The 9360-nt window shown below is 36.9% G+C and overlaps 1 protein-coding gene across 1 annotated transcript in view; it reads right to left on the bottom strand.

Moving 5' to 3' along the window:
- LOC108578783 (phospholipid-transporting ATPase ID) overlaps positions 1–9360 on the bottom strand; it is a 41439-nt gene that overhangs the window by 25858 nt on the left and 6221 nt on the right. The gene's annotated exons all lie outside the window — the stretch shown is intronic.

The raw sequence follows: 9360 nt of genomic DNA, 5'->3' as shown, positions 1-9360 counted from the left end.
CATAGTAGCTTTTTGGGAATGTTTGTGATGTACAATTACTGCCAAAAATATTTAGACACTATGGAAGCTTATCTTTTTAATGACATATTTCGGTTAATTGTAAAGAGATTGAGGTGATTCTTTTTTGTAGTAAAACATCATTTATTGTAGTTTACGTATTGTTGGTTTAATGCATTTTCCTATATGACATTGTAACACAAGCTAACAGAAATTACGTCCATTTATTATGTCACATAAATATTCAGACGCTTGGCAAAAATTAATATTTTTCATTGCATAATGTTCATAATATTCATATTCATAATATCTTAAATATCCATAATATATTGAATGTTCAAATATTAATTTTAAAATATTATTAAATATTCATAATACTTAAAATATATTAAACAATATTTTTCAGAGAAATTGTACATACTTAAAGCTCTTTGATATTCATTTTTGTTAGAAATAAATCTACGCATAAAACAATAAAGTACAAATCACAGTAAATTTATACAGTAGACCTTCAACGATTAATTCTCTTTGTGCATAGAAAACTAGAGTACACAATTAAATGATATTGTTATGCCAGAACTATAACACGATTCTCGTGTTTCCCTTACAATGCTTCAATAAATCGATTTAAAAATGGTGCAAGCTAAATGCTCTTATCAAGAAATCTTTGCCAATTAACTGGCATTTCTACCATTAAACTAAAACACCGTCGTAAATATTTCAACGGTATATTTTCCATTTAGGGAAAAATCACATGAATAAAGAAAAAAACAAATCCTATCGCGATTTCATCAATTTCATTTCACATTTTCCGCAATGAAAATAACCCACGACATTTCCTTAATGTTAATGAAAATAATCTAAATAAAAAATCTGGTGTTACAAGATTTCCCACCTTTTTTACGTTTTTTTCTTAAATCGTTGCAACAATGGATCGTGCAATTGGACCGTTTACTCTCACAACCAGCTACACAACTGTTACACCATATCTGATACGAAAGACGAAGGACAACGGGTCAAAGCTATACACGTCTGATCCATAAGAACAAATAAGCTTAGCGGTGAATCGAAGTGAAGTCGCGATGCCCGCAATCTTATCGCGTATGCACGATATCCTTGATTTCAGCGAGGAAGTTTTAACAAATCTGACGTGTCCGTGTGTAAAAAATAGAAAAAAGGGAGTGTCACCGATGAACTTACGAAACTTTTTCCTGTGTCCATCGATTGTTATAACAGCGACGATTCGTGTCGGTAATAAGTCGATGTTGCTGTTATTTTTTTAATAAGAACTTCCTCGAGGCACGAATAAAGGATAAACGAACGAGAAATCATATCGTTGCGGAACATGTTTAAATTTTAATAATTTCAGTCAATATGTGATTTTTAACGTGTGCACTATTAAAATGCGGTAAGCGAGGTAGTAAGGGAAGATTTCGAAGTGATAATCACCGATTTTGATGAAAATTTGGTATATGCTAGTTTTCGAAAAAATATTTTATGCGTATTTTTTTGTATTGGCGATCGTTCGCACTGAAGGGGTGAGAATAGTCCTCAAAGATGAGGGTAATAAACATATTTGGTCAAAATTATATATACATAATTTCTAATTTTTCAAATTATAATTTTTTTATAAATCACAAATTTTCAAATTACAAATTTACAAATTACTATATTTTACGAATCACAAATTTACAAATTATTATTTTTGCAATTTCGAAGACGGGGGTAATAAAAATATTTGATTTAATATCTCGACAACTATTAAAGACAGAGGAATAGTGAAAATTAACGAATTCTGTATTTTCCAACAACAAATTTGAAAAATAGGAAATGATAAATGATTTTGACCAAATACGCTTATTACTCTTATCCCTCTGGCGATTCCCATCCCTTCGATATTTTCCCTTCCCTCTCCTCTTTTTTCAGATTTTCACTTCGATATTTCCCCCGTTGAATCGACACTCTTTGTACCAGAAAAGGAACATTGTTGCTAAATGCGGAAGAGACTGCATCTATTTATCTTATCGACGACAATTGATTGTCCTCCATGCAAAGAGGTGCGTCACACACTAGCATGACGCATTAGTATCGATCGTGATGACTAAACTACGGATGTTTATGCAATTATAACATACGAAAATATGCAAATTACACGGGAGTAACGTTAGAATCTCTTAGAATGCGTGAACAATAACACTAAGCCATAGATCAATTGGTATACTATGGTATTTGTCGGGAAAGGTTGTAAAGTTACTCTCTCGCGTATTTTGCATATTTTCCTATGCTACAATTTCCATAAACATCCGTATTTTAGTTGTTAAACGTTCACATCCTGATCGAAAAGAAGGGTGCAGGTATGAGAAAGTTAGCATTGATAGTGTTAAACAGGAAGAAATTACGACAGTGATGAATTCTTCGTAAGTTCTATTTCCTTGTCGAGCTTGGTTCTTTTGTCCCCGAGATATCGAACCGAAATCGTTCCATTTCGCGTAAAATGTCACGGGTCAGCGGTGATTCATTGGAACACCGGTTGATTGGAATCAATGCGTTTGAATGGCATGATAGCCAGACAGATTACTACAATCTGCGGGTACAAGTTGATATATATGTAGGATGTGAACAGGGAGAAGGGAGCAACAACGGGTCAACGTTGTAAGATTGAACCCTTTGACTGCGAGCTGTTCTAAGTTGAAGCGCTTCGCGTGAGCGGCATACGGCCCTCGGATGCGATCGCTGGGGACTGAAAACTTTTTCGCGCAGTATGGATCACGTCGGTGGCGTACTAACACATTATAATATAGTACACAATCCAATTACTATTACTTTGTCTACTCCAAAACGAATCCGAACATTTTTTATTTTCAATATATACTGTTTATTCACCAATATGCTAATGCAACAATCACAACTGTATGGCTACAGATGAAACGAGTTTAAGATACAGAGAATGACTGGCGAAATAAACAAGATTTTGTTTTTTTCTCGTTGTTAAGCAACGAGGTATGTGGTTTCTGCGAGTGTTGCACATATGCGACAGAAACAATTACCGAACATACATACGAGACGATAATAAACATCCAAAGCCTTCGCCGGGCGCGAATATGCGTCCATAGGCCACACTGATAGCCTTCGCCAGGCGCAAATATGCGTCCATAGGCCACACTGATAGCCTTTGCTGGACGCATATATGCGCCCATAGCAGTCGAAGGGTTAATAAAGAAAATAGAAAAACAAAATAAAAGATACAAACGACTCGGTGGCCACTTACGACTGTCTCTTTCGCTCGTCTCGCGCCTCGACCAACACACCGCTCACACACGCACGGCCGTCATCTTTCGGCAACTTTTGTCTAGCTACCGCTGCGCTAGACCGTCCTACATGTACACTACCGGCCAAAAGTTTGGAATCACCGAGCATTGCAATTTACAGAAAAAAATCAACGACTTTGAGAATTTTTTATCGTTCGAATCAATCGATCTGAGAAAATGAGATAAAAGTCTATAAAAAGTTATTTGTACATTACGACACGCGACACGGCTAATTATTTCTACCGGCTACGTTAAACTTCGTTCGCCTTTTCTTTTTTTTAAATCAGACCGTCGGCTATAAAGAAAAAAGAAACAAAGAAAAAGAAGCTTATAAAGTCTTGGTTCCGTGAAAACAACGTCAAGATTAGCAGTCTAAAAGTGTCGACCGCTTTGAACACCGGTTTAAGGTAATTTCGGTATTAGAAGCTTTACATTGTCACGAGGTGGACGGCAAAGCAGGGATACAACGCGAGTGTGGATCGCACCTGTCGCGATTAACAAAAGGTAGATCGTGCCGCCTAACGACACTGACCAACGGGAGAGTTTCTCCTCATCGACGGGCATTTTTCATTCCCTCCCCGTGTATTCGTGACCCCGATAAAAGGTACACGACAGGAGGATCTCTACGGGCTGGCAACCTTATCAACGAAGGCGGCGTTAATCGATGTTTAACAGCGGCCTTTTGTCGGGTCACTTCCGAAAATTCCAACGATGCTCGCGTAAAATGTGTTCCTGCCGAAAAATTTCGTGTCACGCGTGTCCATAAATTTTCCTTTCATTTTCTACTCTTTCTTTTTTTTTTTCTCGCCCTTTTTTATCGATTATTCTTGAAAGCTGAGTCATTGGATGAAAAGTGTACGTCTAATTGCGGGAATAAATTTTATACTACACTTCGTAAGCCTGATATAATTTGTCCTAGCTAGGTGGCAAAGGTATTGACTTCTAGGAAACTAATCAGTAACGAATGTCAGTTTTCTCGACTAAAAAAAAATTGCTGGACAGTGGAATATTATTTGGAATGTTTAACCGTTTGAGTCCCACGCGCCGCTTTCGCGCTCTTCAGATTTCATGTCGAAAAAACCCAGCGCATTTGAACGATACGGACAACTGACGGCGCACTCACAATCTGACGAAACGCGCTCAACTTTTCAGACGCATGTACGTCGCTTTGCTACTTTTTTTGTACATAAGTAATCCAAGTAATACATTTTGTATTTCGTTGTTACCTATTATAAAAGAAGCGCTATCGCGCTGCTTAGCATTTTTCGACACAGAATAAAAGGAGCGCTGTCGCGCCGCTTGGATCTTTTCGCATCCCTACAGGAACTTTTATAAATTTTTTTTCTAAATTTCTTAAATCTTTTACGATTTTTAAAAATGACACTTGCTTACCATTTGAAGGTAACAAAAATAGATAACGTGAGTAATAGAGCAGATCGAATTACTCTGTTATTCGAAGTATTTTCGAAATTGATAAAATTCGCTGAGTAAATACAGCAAATGCCGAAGTTTCATTTATCCTTCGTACGAAGAAAGAATAACAAAAATGAGGTAATCAAACTCCTCTATTTCTGCACTTCTTCGCGTGTATCGCAGTGAAACTAGTATTACATTTGATTTTTCGCGACGATAAAAAAAGTTGCAAGGCAGAACGCGATGACATAAGTACGAAATGGAAAATTGGACTTTACAATCGAGTGGGTTTTATAATCGATGGATCTCGACCTTTACACTCGCTATAAACTATCTGATATGTTACATCTTCGCCATTTTTTTCCCTTTTTTTTTATATTTAAGCATCTGTGTTAAGTGACAGACGTAAAGTTTTATTTTCTATCAGGAACCAGCGTTACGTTTCGGTTGCAAGAGCACGATTTCGTGTTATTTGGACATTTCCGGTGGAAGATTCTTTCGAACGTTCAAAATGGCGGCTCGTACGGGAAGAAAAATCGCGCCGGTGGTTGTTATTTTTGGGATTTGTTTGATGTTCGTATCACAGATTGTTTGCGATGACGTTCGAAGGTTTTAGCTATCGGCATGAATGAGAGTTTAACGTATGCTTTATCCTCCCTGGGATGCTAATTGAGTTAACGCCGGGTACGCCGTGTGCGGAATGAAATCTCTTCAACTTGAGGCTTTGCGAGCGTTGCAATAGATTTTAGCACGCTCGTATACCACAGTGCAATTCACTTTTCAACCCATTTTTACACCATTGCGATATACCTCCACCGGTGATTAATTGCACTTTCCACATTCACACTTATAAATATTAATGGAAACATTAGTTACTCGAGGAACGTGAATCGTTACTTTTCTTACCTAAACGTTACGATAAGCGTGCTTTTTATCTTCTAATTTGAATAGGTGGTGCACCTGGACGATACATTTTTACGACTTCTGATGGATCATGGTTTTTATAGCGGGAATTCTATTACGGATTGGCTAAATGGATTTTTTAAGTATGAAATCTTTTCGAGAACAGACTTTTATAACTATAGAATAGAAAAATTGAGATTTAGTTGTTTGTAGAACAGTGGAATAAGAATTGGTCTCAATTTGGTGTTTGTTACAGGCGACGATCGAGAAATAGATAAGAAATTGTCGAAGGAGAAAATTCGGTCACCAAAGGGTTACGGTGGGAAGAAGACTTGAAGAAATGGTACTAACAAGGGAACAGCTCGAAGTGATAATCACCGATATTGACGAAACTTTGGTGTACGGTAGTACTCGAAGAAATACTTGACACGTATTTCTTTTTTATTGTCAATCAATTGTCAAATATGAGGAAATTTGGTCCAAACTATTTATTATTTTTTTACAAATTACAAATTTACAAATTATTATTTTTTTTTAATTTTGAAGATGGGAGTAATAAAAATATCTGATTTAATATTTCAAAAATTATTTATCCTTTCATTTTCTAAATTTTAGGAAAAATACAAAATTCGCCAATTTACGCTATTCCTCTGTCTCCAATAGTTTTCCAGATATTAAATCAAATATTTTTATTACCCCCATCATTAAAATTACAAAAATAATAATTTGTAAATTTGCAATTTCCAAATTTGTAATTCGTAAGTTTGTAATTCGCAAATTTGTAATTCGTAAATTTGTAATTTACAAAAAAAATTATAATTTGCAAAATTGAAAATAATAAATAATAAATAAGTTTGACCAAACATATTTATCACCCTCATCTTCGACGACGATTTTCATCCCATACACGTTGAATATTTTTTCGAGAACTTCGATACACCAAAGTTTGATCAAAATCGGTGATTATCACTTCGAGATGTTCCCTCGTAACTTTCGAACAACTTCTGTGTCTTTCACAGCTACAATATCTCTCCCAAGTATCTATCTATTAATTTCCTTCTATCTGATTCAAGAGCGAGTGTGACAAATTTATCGCAACAGCCCATTCTTCTCCGCTGTGATAAAAGTTAGCCGAGCAAGCAACTCACCTGGAAATTCCCGAAATAAAATTGCCCGTAATAAAGGACATCGTAAATAAATGGACGGGTATAGTACTTATAATAGCTGGTGAGACCGGTTACAACTTCACTTTTGCATCAACAGCCATTAAAACAAAGAACGCGGCTTCAGCGGAGAGGCTTTGTAAGGTGGGCCACGTATTATTAGTAACGGTCGTAAGAAGTTACAGAGCCCTCGATCAATACCTCGAGACTCTCTTTGTTCGTGCGATCAAATATTTGAAATGGTGAATGAACGTATTTCGAAAGGGGATAACGAGAAATCGATCGCGTTTTCAACAGGATGATAGGAACGGTTAAGATGTAATTGAGGAACGGCAGCAATTTACGACCAGAGCCAATGAATCCTATACCGACCAACCGTCGATGTAACACCAGTCACGACGAATGAATGGAGAACACGACGAAATCGACACAATAACAAGGTTAACGATAAACAGATAAGCAAACAAGAGGATAAGTAAGGCGAAATAATCGAAAGAACGAGTCACCTCTATTTTATTTCCGTGGTTTAATGTCATTTTCTTTCCTAACTTACTTCGTTACAATTTACTTGTACTTTACTTTGGGTCGATGCGTAGAAAAATTCGAATTTTCTGATTCGAGAAAATTATCGATTAGAAATTAAATTCGAATTAGATAATGAATAAAAATTTCGAGATTTCTAATGAATCGTGTGTTGAAAATCGTGGTGAAAATTTTTAGTGCGAATGAATATTTATTATACGATTGTAATATACTATATGCCTACAATTTTTGAAATGAAAATAATTTCTTTTAACACTGGTAAGTTTGACAGGGTCAAAAATGACCCATTAGCGACTTTCCAAAAATGAATTTTCATGTAGCTAACATGTGATTGAAAAATTAGGTTAGGTATCGATGCAAATAGAAGTATAATATAGAAAACAAAGTCTGAAAGTTACAAACGATAACATTAGCATCGAACATTCGCTTCTTTTAGAAACTTGCTAATGGGTCATTTTTGACCCAGCCTCTAATGTTAAAACCTTTCAAGGTTTGATAGCAGCCCCAAAATCGAACCAATTTTTATTAAGTTCATCGTTACGTTATCTTCCTGATACACAACGAACACGCTTCCCACCACCGCAAACTCAAAATTACACGAGATTAATCGTTCGATGACAACTTAATTTCTGCTACACACCAACGAAGTGTGATTCAAGGCGATCCAGTTATCCAGTGAAAAGGGAAACGACACACGTTCGAACATCGAACACGCTCGATCGTCTCTCTATACACGAAAAAAACCAGATCGCGAGTTAAGTTGATCCTCTACGATCGCTCGTTTTTCCTTCTTCGTGCGCGTTTCCTATCCGACTTTTCCTTTCTCGACGCGATCCAACAAAGCACAGAGACGTTCGTCGCGCGAATGTATCTGTACCGCGACTCTCGCGTAATACGTACATGTCAAAGATGACACGCGGCGCATACGTAATGCACGTTCCATCAACAGATCGAATGCAGCATTAATCTTCGACGAACGATGAAACACGCCAGAACGAATCTGCACCGGAGTGGATCCGGCTATCTGTTGCCGGTTCTGATTTACGACAAACAACAGCGAAAAGAAAGGGAAGAGAAATGGGCAAGTGGCGCGTTACAGCTTCGTGAGGCACCGGGTAAATTTGAATTTGGGTTGAACAGTGTTGGAGTCGGACAGTTTTTGGGGGATCAATATTTCGAACAACTGTTAACCGTTTGCACTCGAAGGCCCTTTTTTCTATAAGGAAGTAGCAAAAATTAACGTAATTCTTTGAAACTAATATTTTTATTCGAAGTTGGTTCTGTCGAACCGTAGGGTTATCCAAATTAAGTGTCACATCTTCCAACAGCGTTATCGTCACATGATAACCACTTTCTTTAGGGCCAAATTGAACAGTACGAACGTGGACGATATCTGGTTCAAACAAGACGGTGCCACATGTCACACATCAAAGGAAACAGTTGCTCTGCTGAAGGAAATGTTTAATGGACGCGTAATTTCACGAGGAGGAGACATCAATTGGCCACCAAGATCGTGCGATTTAACACCGTTAGACTTTTTTCTATGGGGATTCTTGAAAAGTAAAGTCTACGCTAATAATCCGAAGACTATTGACGAGCTGAAAAACAATATCGCAGCCGCCATTAATGAAATTGAATTTCAGTTATGTGAAAATGTACTGGAAAATTGGGCCAAACGTATCGGGCTCGTGAAAAAAAGCCACTTGAACGATATTGTCTTTCGTAATTAATGTCGTAGAGTAGACTTTGTGTTAAAATAAAGAAACCATACAAATCTCAAATACTTTGCGTTTTACTTCAACTTGAAGATCTGACACTCAATTTGGATAACCCTATACTTCACCGCTGAGATCTCTAAACATGCAGTGAACAATTCACGGAGGTCCATAGACCTGCTGTCTTGGAAAATATCATCCTTAGAGTTGCCTCTAATGGTAAATATAACGTCGCTTCTTAGTCGCCTCAAAGAGTGCAAATGGTTAAATGGCAAAAAATTTTCGCAAATAATTACCGCAATTTTTAACTTTCGACAT

The sequence above is a fragment of the Habropoda laboriosa genome, unplaced genomic scaffold, assembly GCF_001263275.1.
Source record: "Habropoda laboriosa isolate 0110345459 unplaced genomic scaffold, ASM126327v1 scaffold28, whole genome shotgun sequence".
Taxonomy (NCBI): Eukaryota; Metazoa; Arthropoda; class Insecta; order Hymenoptera; family Apidae; genus Habropoda; species Habropoda laboriosa.
The sequence above is the reverse complement of the archived record's forward strand: the minus strand, read 5'-3'. Positions and strand labels throughout refer to the sequence as shown.